The sequence below is a fragment of the Tamandua tetradactyla genome, chromosome 2 (assembly GCF_023851605.1).
Source record: "Tamandua tetradactyla isolate mTamTet1 chromosome 2, mTamTet1.pri, whole genome shotgun sequence".
In the NCBI taxonomy this organism is placed as follows: domain Eukaryota; kingdom Metazoa; phylum Chordata; class Mammalia; order Pilosa; family Myrmecophagidae; genus Tamandua; species Tamandua tetradactyla.
In genome coordinates this window covers 91,735,138-91,751,092 of record NC_135328.1, presented here as the reverse complement: position 1 = coordinate 91,751,092, position 15,955 = coordinate 91,735,138, and positions in this window count along the sequence as shown.

The following is a 15,955-nucleotide window of genomic DNA, read 5'->3' as shown; positions in this document are numbered from 1 at the left end:
AGCAGCATTATCTACAATTGCAAAGAGATGGAAACAGCCAAAATGTCCATCAACAGACGAGTGGCTAAACAAACTGTGGCGTATACCTACGATGGAATATTATACAGCTTTAAGACAGACTAAACTTATGAAGCATGTAATAACATGGATGGACCTAGAGAACATTATGCTGAGTAAGTCTAGCCAAAAACTAAAGGACAAATACTGTATGGTCCCACTGATGTGAACCGACATTCGAGAATCAGCTTGGGATATATCATTGGTAACAGAGACCAGCAGGAGTTAGAAACAGGGTAAGATAATGGGTAATTGGAGCTGAAGGGATACAGACTGTGCAACAGGACTAGATACAAAAACTCAAAAATGGACAGCACAATAATACCTAAGTGTAATGTAACTATGTTGGAACACTGAATGAAGCTGCACCTGAAATATAGTTTTTTGTTTGTTTGTATCTTTTGTTTTTGTTTTTCTCTTTTTCCTTTTTTTGTATATATATATTCTTTTTATTAGTATTATTATTTTAATTCTCTTCTCTATATTAACATTCTATATCTTTTTCTGCTGTTTTGCTAGTTCTTTTCCTAAATCGATGCAAATGTACTAAGAAATGATGATCATACATCTATGTGATGATACTAAGAATTACTGAGTGCATGTGTAGAATGGAATGATTTCTAAATGTTGTGTTAATTTCTTTTCTTTTTTTTGATTAATAAAAAAATTAAAAAAAAAAAAGATTCCAGTAAACTAATCAAGACTCACCTGGAATGGGTGGAGTCACATCTCCATCCAATCAAAGGTCACACCCATAATTGGGTGTGTCACATCCCTGTGGAGATTAATCTAATAAAAATTTTCCAAACTGCAGTATTGGATTAGGTTTAACAGAAACAGCTGCTCCCACAAGGGTGGATCAGGATCAAAACATGGCTTTTCTGGGGTTCATAATACTCTCAAACTGGCACAACATATAAAATCCAAAAGACAAAATGGTGGAAGAAAGTACTGCCTTTACTGTGGGAAACTGCTTATGGCACCGGCAGTGTGCCGGCCATCTTGGTGTCTGATGCCATCTGCTGACCACTCTATGGTCTAATGCCATCTTAGGTACTAACTCAAGTTAAGTTTTTATCTCAAGTTAAGTTTCTATTTTCTCACATCCTCTCCGCTCTGCCCAGATATGTGCTCACTAGCCTCGGCTGATCCGCCTTTGCTATCTTAGTCTCTGCAGATTGGTTTAGCCACAGTGCAATGCCCATCACCTGCTAAAAGACACTTCCCCTGTCCCGCTGGATATATACCCTGGATTGGCCCTCAATAAATTGAGACTTGATCAGAATCCTGTCTTGTCTCCATTCTCTGTGTCTCTTGTCCCATCTGTTCTCACTCCCTCCCTCAGGTCCAGGTTCGTCTGCCCCGCGGTTTGGGACAAGTGGCGCCCCGAACAGGGACCTGAGTACGAGGGGTCCAGTGAAGAGCGCTGACTGAGAAACCCCGGCCGGTGAAAAGGAAGCTCAAAGGAGCAGCAAAGAGGACACTGCGGGAGAATCTGCCCTGCAGTCAGTGCCTACAGAAGAGGACACTGCGGGGGAATCTGCCCTGCAGTCAGTGCCTACAGAAGAGGACACTGCGGGGGAACCTGCCCTGCCGTCAGAGCCTCGGTAAGTGATCAACGATTATGGGACAAGAAATTAGCATAAAACTTTTGTAGAAGGTTTAAAAGATGCTTTAAAGACATGGGGAGTAAAGGTTAAAGTTAAAGATTTGTTGAAATTTTTTAAATGTTTGAAAGAAGTTTGTCCCTGGTTCCCACAAGAGATAAGGCATCTCTGGAATTTGTGAGGGACTTTCGGGTTTATGTTTTATGTCACAGCATAGGAATATACCTTTACTGAGGAACCGAAAGTGTATACGCCTCCTAGAATTTGGGAGGGCTTTTAAATTTATGTCTTATAATGAGCAACTCACTGTCAATACAACGGGAATATTTATATTGTTACATTCCACGGGTATGGAGGCTTTTGATGCTCTACTTAAGAAACTTTTTAAACATGTCACGAAAAAGTATTATTGGTTTCAGCATAACGGCTGTAATGTTTCCTATGATTATAATAGATTTAAAAGATTGCTTCTTTACCATACCTTTAGAAAAAGTTTTAATTAATTTTTGAGCTTGTTCTTAATGAGCTGCCTTTATATAAAAATTCATAAACATCTGAGTCAGAAAATATTCAATAGGATCACTGCAGAACAAGAGTCAGTACTCATTAATGGTTCTTATGGAATTGTAACAAATTAGTCCCCAAGGGGTATACAATTCAAGATTATAGTTCTGACTCAAAGTGTTCTGTTAAGTTACCTTGGTTTAATCAAAATAATTATTCCACTGAAATTTATACCAATGTTGCAGATAAAATCCTATGACTCAGAATGGGAACGGCAGCCCCATCTCCTTTTGTTAACTTAAATCCTCAATAAACAGCAATTTGGAAACTGGCCATGAGTTTAGCTCCTATTCATGTTTGAAAAGAAAAATACATTATCAAAACTTTAAAATTAAAAATTCTTGTTAAAAACTATATATTAATGTTTCACAAGTGCATTAACTAAAATATTCTAAGTATTTAACATTATTTTAACAAATTTAATTTTGATGGTAATTATATGTGGTAAAATATTTGTTTAAAATAATGATTTAAATATAAAAATATGAATGATGTATTTTTATTAATAAAGAAAATAGTTTTATCTTAAAGTGAATAAGTGTTACAAAATGAGAAAAATGTAAGACAAAGCCTGAACTAATATAATAATTACTAAAGGCTTATAAAGATGGAAATTATGGTCAAAATCAAGAAAGAGTTAATGAGTCTAAAATAACAACGTTTTCTTGGATTCTTAATGAAAATATGTAAAAAATTTTTTTCTAAATAATCAGTGTAAAAGTCAAAGAATCTATGTTTTATCAAAATAGCTTATGTTAATTTATCATGTTAATTTATACATTTATCTGTATAAAATACACTGATTTTCTTCTGGGTATCATTATACTGGCAAAAAACTGTTTCTTTTCTTGCCCCAGACCAGATGACTTAATCTATTAATCTAAATAATATTGCTGTGAATAAATCTATTTCTCACTAAATAATATTCAAATCATATAAATACCTCAATTCCTTTAAGCCAAAATATTTTACTGCTTTATCCAGTGTTTGTATAAACTACATAGGTATAAACTAAATTTATCCCAAAAAAAACATGACTTAAGTTGAGAACAAATCAAATTTAAAAGCTAAATACAAGAAAAAATATACTTGTGGCATCTGTTCTATTCACCTAATGTTGCCATTATATGCAGCTCATGTTGCTATCGCATGGCTTTGAAAAGAAACAATTAAACTGTGCACTCTAGTTGGGAGGACTGGCTATCCTCCCGGAAGGAGATGTACTTTCATAAAGATATCTAGGTCCCAGAAAGCTCCTCTTGGTCCCTAGCCAGTTCCCAGAGGACCCAACTGGGCCCGGTCATGTAAGAAAATTGGAATTGAGCCACTATTGTAGAAAAATATCATAAAAACTGTATGCAACAAATTTAAAATTAGCATAAACACACAACCAATTATAAAATATTCTCATCCCTACATTCCTTTTCAATCAATCCAATAAATTAATTTTATAAAATCTAATAATTTACTATGAATGCATATCACTATTAACATTCTGTTTTCAATTTTGCTACTTATCGCTTTAAAAATTCCTACTTATATGTTGCACAACTAAGCCGGCCTGGAGCTGGATTCCTGGATGGAAAAATACCTCAGCCCTCTAAAAACACCCCCCATTTCTGGGCAAGAAAAGGGTAAAGTCCTTTAAAAAAATGTATTTTTCCTGTGGGGAGCAGTCTGGTCCTGCCCCCCAACCCTCACTAAAGTCTATGCTCATAAAACAAAAAGGGGAAGATCAGCAAAATAATATTATAAAAATAAATACACCAAAATATCAATTAGCAAAAACTATTAGAAAAATATTTAAAATAATCTATGGAAACCAGGCATGATAAAGGTGTGGGTAGGGGATTTGCTCTTATCATTACAGGTGATGAAACCTCAATTTGGATTCCCTCGAAGAAAATAAACCCGGACATGTTGACCCGGACAAAAATAATAACTAAATGGGTAATGTATATTATAAAACATATAACTTTAATTACTGAATGTTAATACTTATTGAGTTTACATTCCTAACCCACCTTTGCTATTAGCCCTAACATGGGCCAATCCAACTTTACCAAAATATCTAAATACTAGTTTAGGATTCCCAGGTCCAATAAATTCAAAACTTCCAAAATGGTATCAAATTTAACTCTTCCATTTTTAAACAGACCCATCCATATGTCTAGAGTTTCACTTAACTGGGAATAAAATCACCAACCAAAAAATGGAATTAAAATTGGACACATTATCAGCATTAAATGACTTCCAAAAAACTTTCAGGACACAGTAACTGACTCCAGCCTTACTTAAAGTTAACTACTGAAGATCTCAGGCCATTATTTGACCTCCTTCAAGGAGACTCTAACCCTAATCCCCCTAGAACCATTACCCCTGAAGGACGTGAAACAATTAACAAAATAGAACGAGCTATCCAATCACAATTTGTTACTTTCATAGACTACACTCAGCCATTAACTCTAATAATTTGTTGAACAGCTTTCACACCTACGGCTGTGTTCTGGCAAAAAGCACCTTTTATGTGAGTTCATTTACATGCTTTTCCCACAAAAACTATTTAACCCTACTACCAGGCGGTTGCTAATATCATTCTCTTAGACCAAAAACAAAGTATCAAATAATTTAATAACAATCCAAACACAATTATTCAACCATATGCTACAGCGCAGGTTAATTAGTTTTTTCAAACTACAGACTGTTGTCCTATCGCCTGTGCCTCTTACTCTAGCCAAATAGACAATCATTACCCTAACAATAAACTTTTGCATTTCATTAGCACTCATAACTTTATATTTCCCCTTAAAACATCCTTACAACCAATCAAGAATGCCCTCTTAGTATTTACAGATGGGTCCTCATCAGGGATCGCTGCTTATATTATCAATAATGAAATTATTCAATTCCAAACGCACAGCAATTCTGCTCAAATAACAGAGCTACAATTAGTCATAGCAGTGTTTTCAGCCTATCCAAACAGATCCTTCAATCTTTATACAGATAGTGCCTATATTGCTCAATCTGTGCCACTATTGGAAACTGCAGCTCAACTTAAAAATGCTTCTCAAACAGCTTGTCTGTTTTGTCAACTACAATCCCTCATTCAAAAAAAACCCAACAATTTTTTATTAATCACCTTAAAGCTCATACTAATCTCCCTGGGCCACTGTCCTTAAGAAACCAATTGGCTGAGTAAGCCACACGTGTCACGTGCTGTGCAAACACTGTCCTCAGCAACCAATTACCTGACTTAATCACAAAGGCTATGGAAGCTCATAAATTGCATGGTCTCAATGCTCGCACCTTAAGGCTAATGTTTCATATCACCAGAGAACAAGCTCGCCAAATAGTTAAACAGTGTCCAGGCTGCATCACACATCTGCCTACACCACATTTAGGGGTTAACCCTCGAGGTTTAGTGCCCAATGCATTATGGCAAATGGATGTAATGCACATCCCAGAATTTGGCAATCGCCCAATGCATTATGGCAAATGGATGTAATGCACATCCCAGAATTTGGCAATCTTAAATATGTGCATGTTAGTATAGACACCTTTAATAAATTAATATTTGCTACGCCCCAAACCAGTGAAACAAGGAAACAAATTATTGCACACGTTAGCAGCCATGGCTGCCTTAAGGACCCCACAGCATATAAAAACTAATAACGGTCCTGGATACGCAAGTCAAATGTTCAAAAAATTTTGCCAACAACTTCAAATCGAACACACCACAAGTATACCATATAACCCACAAGGACAAGGAATAATAGAATGAACAACTTTATCCTTGAAAAACACCATTGAAAAAATACAAAAGGGGGAGTGGTACCCCACTAAAAGATCACCCAGAAACCTAATATCACATTCTCTTTTAATTTTAAATTTTTTAACCTTGAATCAGGATGGACGTTCTGCTGCAGAATGATTCTGGCACACAGAATCGAAAACACAGTTTGCCATGGTCCTCTGGAAAGACCCATTAGATAATACGTGGCATGGACCAGATCCTGTTCTAATATTATCACATGAATTGCTGGCTCTTACTGCCGATTGGTTTCCTAGCCCTGCTGTTTGCAGCCAGACTAGTAACAGTTGCCCCTAAGGATTGGAATCCATTGGAAAGAATTTTGATCGCTGTAGCATATTTATGCACAGTAGGGTGCTTTGCTACGTTAGCTTGTCTCCCTTTCTAAGAGCGGGCCAATAGCACTGTAATCAAAGATGGCTTCATCAGGAATAATACCCTGCATATTTATCATCTTGGGTCTACTCCTGAAAGGCTCTTATGGTAGCTGGGATGACCCACAGGCTATCAGAAAGCTGGTAAACAAAATCCATGCCGGCGCTTGCAACTGCTATGAGGAAATTGAAGCACACCTTTGACTGGAACGTACACGTTGCAGGGAAATTGTGGTGAGAAGGTAGCCTACCTATTAATTGGTCACGCCTCCGAGGTAGGGAATTATCAAAGATGGGTTTGTTTGAAGCCTCCTGACCTAGAATTCCCCGTTAATGGGCTATTACCAAAGTGTAATTGTACCACACTATTAATGCCCAATGCTATACGGCGTAGTGCATAGACAAAAGTAATAACAAAACTTACTATTTTACTAAATTGGCTCGCACGGATTTACTGTTTAAGCCGCCTGAAGGCTTAGGTACCTCTAAGCTTCAACTAAGTAACTGCAGCGGCAGCAGTGCCAGAATAGGGAAGGAGGTGTGCTGGCCATCTACACCTCCAATACACATGTCAGACAGAGGAGGCCCACAAGATCAGGTCAGAGAGCTCATAGTCAAGAAATTACAAACAATGATTGATCACTTGTATCCTCAGCTTCATTATCACCCATTAACTAAAGTAAAAAACCCAAAATATAAATTTAGACCCTCAAACTTTGGATATTTTAACTGCTACTTGGAAGTTACTTAATAGCTCCAAGCCAGATTTAGCTTCTGATTGCTGGCTTTGCCTATGAATGGGAGGCCCCCTGCCCCTTGCCTTGCCACCACGCAATAATACCTATGGCAACCCCTCTAGCTCTTGCAGTATTTCCATACCTTTTAGAGTGCTGCCTACATTTGAAAACAGTACTCTTTGTTTCTCTTCGCCATCCTCTAATGATAGTAATAAGATAGATCTGGGCATGCTCTCTATCGGTTGTCAGGAGACAATATCTCTGATCCCCTCTGTCCCACTAATGGCACTGTATTCATATGCAGTGGTAGCCTTGCTTATACTACACTCCACAAAACTGGACTGGGTTGTGTGTCTTAGGTATACTCCTTCATATCATTGATGTCATCAGAGGGGAGGAGCCAGTACCTATCCCCAGACTAGACCTTATTGCTGGCCACCAAAAAAGGGCCGTGCAGATTCTTCCCTTCCTGGCTATGATAGGCATTGCTGGAGCTTTAACTGCTGGATCTGCTGGTTTAGGGATTTCTATCACGCTATATACTAAATTATCCAAACAATTAATTGAGGATGTGCAAACTTTATCAGGCACTATTCAGGATATTTAAGATCAATTAGACTCCCTTGCTGAGGTAGTCCTACAAAATTGGAGAGGATTAGATTTATTAACTGCAGAGCATGGGGGTATATGCTTGGCTTTACAGGAATGCTGCTGCTTCTACGCCAACAAATCAGGCATCGTCAGAGACAAAATTAAGAAGCTGCAAGAAGATCTGATGAAAAGAATAAAAGAACTGGCTGAAAGCCCTCTGTGGAGCGGGCTTAATGGACTATTGCCTTATTTTCTCCCACTTCTAGGACCCTTGCTTGGCTTACTAATACTAATTTCGCTAGGACCTATCCTCTTCAATAAAGTAATGGCCTTCTTAAAACAACAAATTGAAGCCATAAAAATGCAGCCCCTTCAGGTCCACTATCAGAAACTAGACGCACCAGATTGCAATAAGGAATCTTGATGAATACCTATAAAAGACACTCCATCCGCACATTCCAGAGTGCTGGACTGGGTAGCCAATGACGGGCAACTGGACACCTTAGTCTGAGCAATCTACCACCTAAGCCAGAGGCCTGGCCCTATGCTGCCCTAAGCCTCCATGATAGGTAAGGTTTCAGGTTGTCTACTTTGTGGTGTCCCAACCTAAGACAGGCACAGTCCCCCCTGGGATATGCTGTTGTTGCAGTCTCCATCTTTTTGAAAATAATAAAAAAGGGGGACCTGTGGTAAACTGCTTATGGCACCGGCAGTGTGCCGGCCATCTTGGTGTCTGATGCCATCTGCTGACCACCCTATGGTCTAACGCCATCTTAGGTACTAACTCAAGTTAAGTTTTTATCTCAAGTTAAGTTTCTATTTTCTCACGTCCGCTCTGCTCTGCCCAGATATGTGCTGACTAGCCTCGGCTGATCCGCCTTTGCTATCTTAGTCTCTGCGGATTGGTTTAGCCACAGTGCAATGCCCATCACCTGCTAAAAGACACTTCCCCTGTCCTGCTGGATATATACCCTGGATTTGCCCTCAATAAATTGAGACTTGATCAGAATCCTGTCTTGTCTCCGTTCTCTGTGTCTCTTGTCCCATCTGTTCTCACTCCCTCCCTCAGGTCCAGGTTCATCTGCCCCGCGGGTTGGGACACTTTACAATAATAACATTCAATATTAATGGATTAAATACCTTAATCAAAAGACACAGACTGGCAGAATGGATTAAGAAACAGGTCCATTTGTATGCTGTCTACAAGAGACTCACTCACTTTAGACCCAAGGACAAATATAGATTGAAAGTTAAGGATTGGAAAAAAAATATTCCATGCAAACAATAACCAGTAAAGAACAGGGGTAGCTATATTAATATCCAATAAATTAGACCTCAAATATAAAATAACTAAAAGAGACAAAGATAGTAGATATTAGTAAAAGGGATAATTCATAAAGAAGACAAAACAGTCATAAATACTTATGCACTGAGCCAAAGTGCCCCATAATACATGAGGCACACACTGACAACACTGAAGGGAGAAGTAAACACCTCTACATTAATAGTTGAAGACTATAATACAGCACTTTCACCCATGGATAGATTTTTAGATAAAGAATCAATAAGAAAACAGAGATTTTGAATACTGTGATAAATGAACTAGACTTAACAGACATTTACAGAACATTAACCCCACAGCAGCAGGATACACATTTTTAAAAAAATTTATTTATTAATTAAAAAAATTTTAACAAACCAAATAAAACACCAACATATATAATCAGTAATTCACAATATCATCACTTAGTTGCATATTCATCATTTCTTAGAGCATTTGCATCAATTCAGAAAAAGACATAAAAAGACAATAGAAAAAGAAATAAAACAAAAACAGAAAAGAAAAAAGATTGTACCTACCAGACTCCTTACCAGAATTTGAAATGCTAGCTTTCATTGATCACTAGCATTTCAAACTAAATTTATTTTAACATTTGTTCCCCCTGTTATTTATTTTTATTCCATATGTTCTACTCATTTGTTGACAAGGTAGATAAAAGGAGCATCAGACAAAAGGTTTTCACAATCACACAGTCACATTGTGAAAGCTATATCATTATTCAATCATCATCAAGAAACATGACCACTGGAACACAGCTCTACATTTTCAGGCAGTTCCCTCCAGCCTCTCCATTACATCTTGAATAACAAGGTGATATCTACTTAATGCGTAAGAATAACCTCCAGGATAACCTCTTGACTCTGTTTGGAATCTCTCAGCCATTGACACTTCATCTCATTTCATTCTTCCCCATTTTGGTCAAGAAGGTTTTCTCAATCCCTTGATGCTGAGTTTCAGCTCATTCTAGGATTTCTGTCCCATGTTACCAGGAACATCCACACCCCTGGCAGTCATGTCCCATGTAGACAGGGGGAGGGTGGTGAGATTGCTTGTTGTGTTGGCTGGAGAGAGAGGCCACGTCTGAGCAACAAAAGAGGTTCTCTTGGGGGGTGACTCTTAGGCCTAAATTTTAAGTAGGCTTGACCTATCCCTTGTGGGGTTAAGTTTCATATGAACAAACCCCAACACTGGGGGCTCAGCCTATAGCTTTGGTTGTCCACACTGCTTGCGAGAACATCAAGAATTCAACTTGGGGAAGTTGCATTTCTCCCCGTTCTCACCATTCCCCGAAGGGGGCTTTGCAAATACTTTCCCACTCACTGATGGAATCACTCTGGGATTTATCGGGGCATCACTCTGGACAAACCAAAAAAATCTCATGTCCTACCTGAGATTCCAAGTACTTATGGTGTTCAATCAAACTACCTACATAAGTCATACTAGGAAATGCACTAGTCAAAATAAAAATTTTGTACCAAATAAACATTTTTTGCTTTAGTCTCACATATAAGGTGACATTTAAAAATATTAATTACCATCTATTTTCAGCACCCTGCAATAATGACATTCCTTTGTTCTTCCTCATACAAAAGCATTTTTTAAATTTGTACATTTAGTCACTATTATTATACACTCCAGGCATTCCTAGATTATACCATCTCAATCTTTAACATCTATCTTTCTTTCTGATTTCATTTATGTCCCCAGCCCTCCTCCCTCTATCATTCTCACATGCAGCTTCATTCAGTGTTTTCACATAATTGTATTACAGTTGGGTAGTATTGTGCTGTCCATTTCTGAGTTTTTGTATTCAGTCCTGTTGCACAGTATGTAAACCTTCAGCTCCAATTACCCAATATCTTACCCTATTTCTATCTCCTGATGGTCTCTGTTCCCAATGAAATATTCCAAGTTTATTCACTAATGTCAGTTCATATCAGTGAGACCATACAATATTTGTCCTTTTGTTTTTGACTAGTCTCACTCAGCATAATGTTCTCAAGGTCCATCCATGTTGTTGCATACTTCATAACTTTATTCTGTCTTAAAACTGCATAATATTCCATTGTATGTATATACCACAGTTTGTTTAGCCACTCATCTGTTGATGGACATTTTGGCTGTTTCCATCTCTTTGCAATTATAAATAATGCTGTTATAAACATTGCTGTACCAATGTCTGTTTGTGTCTTTGTCCTTATGTCCTTTAAGTAGATACCTAGCAATGGTATTGCCAGGTCATATGGCAATTCTATATTCAGCTGTTTGAGGAACCACCAATCTGCCTTCCACAGCAGTTGCACCATTTGACATTCCCACCAACAGGGAATAATAAATGTGCCTCTTTCTCCACATCCTCTCCAGCACTTGTCATTTTCTGTTTTGTTGATAATGGCCATTCTGGTGGGTGTGAGATGATATCTCATTGCAGTTTTGATTTGCATTTCTCTAATGGCTAGGGACGTTGAGCATCTCTTCATGTGCCTTTTGGCCATTTGTATTCCTTTTCTGAGAAGTGTCTGTTCAAGTCTTTTTCCCATTTTGTAATTGGATTGGCTGTCTTTTTGTTGTTGAGTTGAACAATCTCTTTATAAATTCTGGATACTAGACCTTTATCTGATATGTCGTTTCCAAATATTGTCTCCCATTGTGTAAGCTGTCTTTTTACTTCCTTGATGAAGTTCTTTGATGCACAAAAGTGTTTAATTTTGAGGAATTCCCATTTCTTTCTTTCTTTCTTTCTTTCTTTCTTTCTTTCTTTCTTTCTTTCTTTCTTTCTTTCTTTCTTTCTTTCTTTCTTTCTTTCTTTCTTTCTTTCTTTCTTTTTTCTGTCTCTCTCTCTCTCTCCCTCTCTCTCCCTCTCCCCCTCCTCCTTCCTTCCTTCCTTCCTTCCTCCTCCCTGCCTTCCTGCCTTCCTGCCTTCCTCTTGCTCTTGCTCTTGCTTTGGGTGTAAGGTCTATAAAACCACCTCCAAATATGAGAATTATAAGATATCTCCCTACATTTTCCTCTAACTGTTTTTGGTCTTAGACCTAATGTTTAGATCTTTGATCCATTTTGAGTTAACTTTTGTATAGGGTGTGAGATATGGGTTTTCTTTCATTCTTTTGCATATGGATATCCAGTTCTCTAGGCAGCATTTATTGAAGAGATTGTTCTGTCCCAGGTGAGTTGGCTTGACTGCCTTATCAAAGATCAAATGTCCATAGATGATAGGGTCTATATCTGAACACTCTATTAGATTCCATTGGTCAATATATCTATCTTTATGCCAGTACCATGCTGTTTTGACCACTATGGCTTCATAATATGCCTTAAAGTCAGGCAGCATGAGATCTCCAGCTTCGTTTTTTCCCCTCAGGATACTTGTAGCAATTCTGGGCACCCTGCCCTTCCAGATAAATTTGCTTATTGGTTTTTCTATTTCTGAAAAGTAAATTGTTGGGATTTTGATTGGTATTGCATTGAATCTGTAAATCAATTTAGGTAGAATTGACATCTTAACTGTATTTAGTCTTCCAATCCATGAACACAGTATGCCCTTCCATCTATTTCAATCTTCTGTGAGTTCTTTTAACAGTTTCTTGTAGTTTTCTTTGTATGGGTCTTTCGTCTCTTTAGTTAAATTTATTCCCAAGTATTTTATTCTTTTAGTTGCAATTGTAAATGGAATTCATTTCTTGATGTTCCCCTCAGATTGTTCATTACTAGTGTATAGAAACACTACAGACTTTTGAATGTTGATCTTGTAACCTGCCACTTTGCTGTACTCGTTTATTAGCTCTAGTAGTTTTGTTGTGGATTTTTCAGGGTTTTCGACATATAGTAACATATCATCTGCAAACAGTGATAGTTTTACTTCTTCCTTTCCAATTTTGATGCCTTGTATTTCTTTTTCTTGTCTAATTGCTCTGGCTAGAACTTCCAACACAATGTTGAATAACAGTAGTGATAGTGGACATCCTTGTCTTATTCCTGATCTTAGGGGGAACGTTTTCAGTTTTTCCCCATTGAGGATGATATTAGCTGTGGGTTTTTCATATATTCCCTTTATCATTTTAAGGAAGTTCCCTTGTATTCCTATCCTTTGAGGTGTTTTCAACAGGAAAAGATGTTAAATTTTGTCAAATACCTTCTCTGCATCAATCGAGATGATCATGTGATTTTTCTGCTTTGATTTGTTGATATGGTGCATTACATTAATTGATTTTCTTATGTTGAACCATCCTTGCATACCTGGGATGAATCCTACTTGATCATGATGTATAATTCTTTTAATGTGTTGCTGGATTCAGTTTGCTAGAATTTTGTTGAGGATTTTTGCATCTATATTCATTAGAGAGATTGGTCTGTAGTTTTCTTTTTTTGTAATATCTTTGCCTGGTTTTGGTATGAAGGTGATGTTGGCTTCATAGAATGAATTAGGTAGCTTTCCCTCCTCTTCAATTTTTTTAAAGAGTTTGAGCAGGATTGGTACTAATTCTTTCTTGAATGTTTGGTAGAATTCACATGTGAAGCCATCTGGTCCTGGACTTTTCTTTTTGGGAAGCTTTTTAATGACTGATTCAATTTCTTTACTTGTGATTGCTTTGTTGAGGTCGTCTATTTCTTCTCGAATCAAAGTTGGTTGTTCATGCCTTTCTAGGAAGTTGTCCATTTCATCTACATTGTTGTATTTATTAGCATAAAGTTGTTCATAGTATCCTGTTATTACCTCCTTTATTTCTGTGGGGTCAGTGGTTATGTCTCCTCTTCCATAGGATACACATTTTTCTTCAGTGCTCATGGATCATTCTACAGGATAGACCACATTTTGAGTCACAAAGCAAGTCTTAATAAAATTTAAAAAACTGAAATTGTACAAAACACTTTCTAAGATCATAATGAAATGAAATCAGAAATAAAAAACAGGTGGAAGGCCAGAACATTCACAAATATATGGAGGTTAAACAACACACTTTTAACTAGTGGGTCAAGGAAGAAAATTATAAGAGAAATCAGTAGATATCTCTAGGTAAATGAAAATGAAAACAATATAATAACTTATGGGATGCAGCAAAGGAGGTGCTGAAGGGGAAATGTATTGCCCTAAATGCCTATATTAAAAAAAATAAGATAGCAAAAATCCTGGAATTAACTACTCACCTGGCAGAGTGAGAGAAAGAACAGGAAACTAACTCAAAAGCAAACAGGAGAAAAGAAATAATGAAAATTAGAGCAGAAATATATGAAAATGAGAACTTGAAAACAATAGAGAGAATCAAGAAAAGAGAAGTTGGTTTTTTGAGAAAATCAGTAACAGTGAAGGACACTTATCTAGACTGTAAAAAAAAACCAGAGAGGATGCAAATAAATAAAATCAGAAATGGGAGAGGGAACATAATTACTGACCCCACAGAAATAAAGGAGTAATGAGAGGATATTATGAGCAGCTCCATGCTAATAAACTGGTCAATGTAGATGAAATGTACAGCTCCCTGGAAAAGCATGAACAACCAACATTGATTCAGTAAGAAATAGAAGACCTCCACAAACCAATCACAAGTAAAGAGATTGAATCAGTCATCAAGAAGCCCCCAAGAAAGAAAAGTCCAGGACCAGATGGTTTCACATGGGAATTCTACCAAGCATTCAAGAAAGAATTAGTACCAATCCTGTTCAAACTCTTCAAAAATATTAAAGAGGAGGGAAAGCTACCTAACTCATTCTATGAAGCCAACATCACTCTAATACCAAAGCCAGACAAAAATATAAACAAGAGAAGAAAACTACAGATCAATATATTTAACGAATATAGATACAAAAATCCTCAACCAAATACTTGCAAATGGAATCCACCAGCACATTAAAAGAATTATACACCATAACCAATTGGCATTTATTCCAAGTATGCAAGGCTGGTTCAACACAAGAAAATCAAGTAATATAATATACCACATCAATAAATCAAAACAGAAAGACCACATAATCATGTTGATTGATGCAGAAAAGGGTATTTGACAAAATTCAACATTCTTTCTTGATGAAAATACTTCAAAGGATAGGAATAGAAGGAAACTTCCTTAACATGGTAAAGGAAATATATGACAAACCCATAGCTAACATCATACCCCCCCCCAAAAAAAAAGACTGAAAATTTTCTCCATGACTAGGAACAAAACAAAGATACCCACTGTCGCTATTGTTATTCAACATTATACTGAAAATTTTAACTACAGCAATTAGGCCAGAAAAAATAAAAACCATCCAACTTGGAATGTAAGAAGTAAAACTTTCACTGTTTGCAGATGACATGATCCTATATGTAGAAAATCCTGAAAAATCTACATTAAAGCTACTAGAGCTAATAAATGAGTACAGTGAAGTGTCAGGATACAAATTCAGCACACAAAAATTGGTAGTATTATTATACACTAGTAATGAGCAATCTGGGGAGGAAACCAAGAAAAAATTCCATTTATAAAAGCAACCAAAAGAATCAAATTTTTAGAAATAAATTAAACCAAGGCTACAAAAGCCCTAGACATAGAAAAGTACAGGAAATTGCTAAAAGAAATCAAAGAAGACTTAAATAAATGGGAGGACATAACATGCTCATGGACTGGAAAATTAAATATAGTTAAGACATCAATTCTACCCAAATTGATTTATAGATTCAATACAATATCAATTAAAATCCCAACAATTTACTTTGCAGAAATAGAAAAACCAATAACCAAAGATTTTTTTGAAGGGCTGCTTTCCCCAAATAGTCACAAATATCTTGAGAAAGAGTAATTAAGTGGAAGGCTCACACACTACCTGACTTTAAAGCATATTACGAAGCTGCCGTGGTCAAAACAGGATGGTACTGGCATAAAGTTAGGTATACT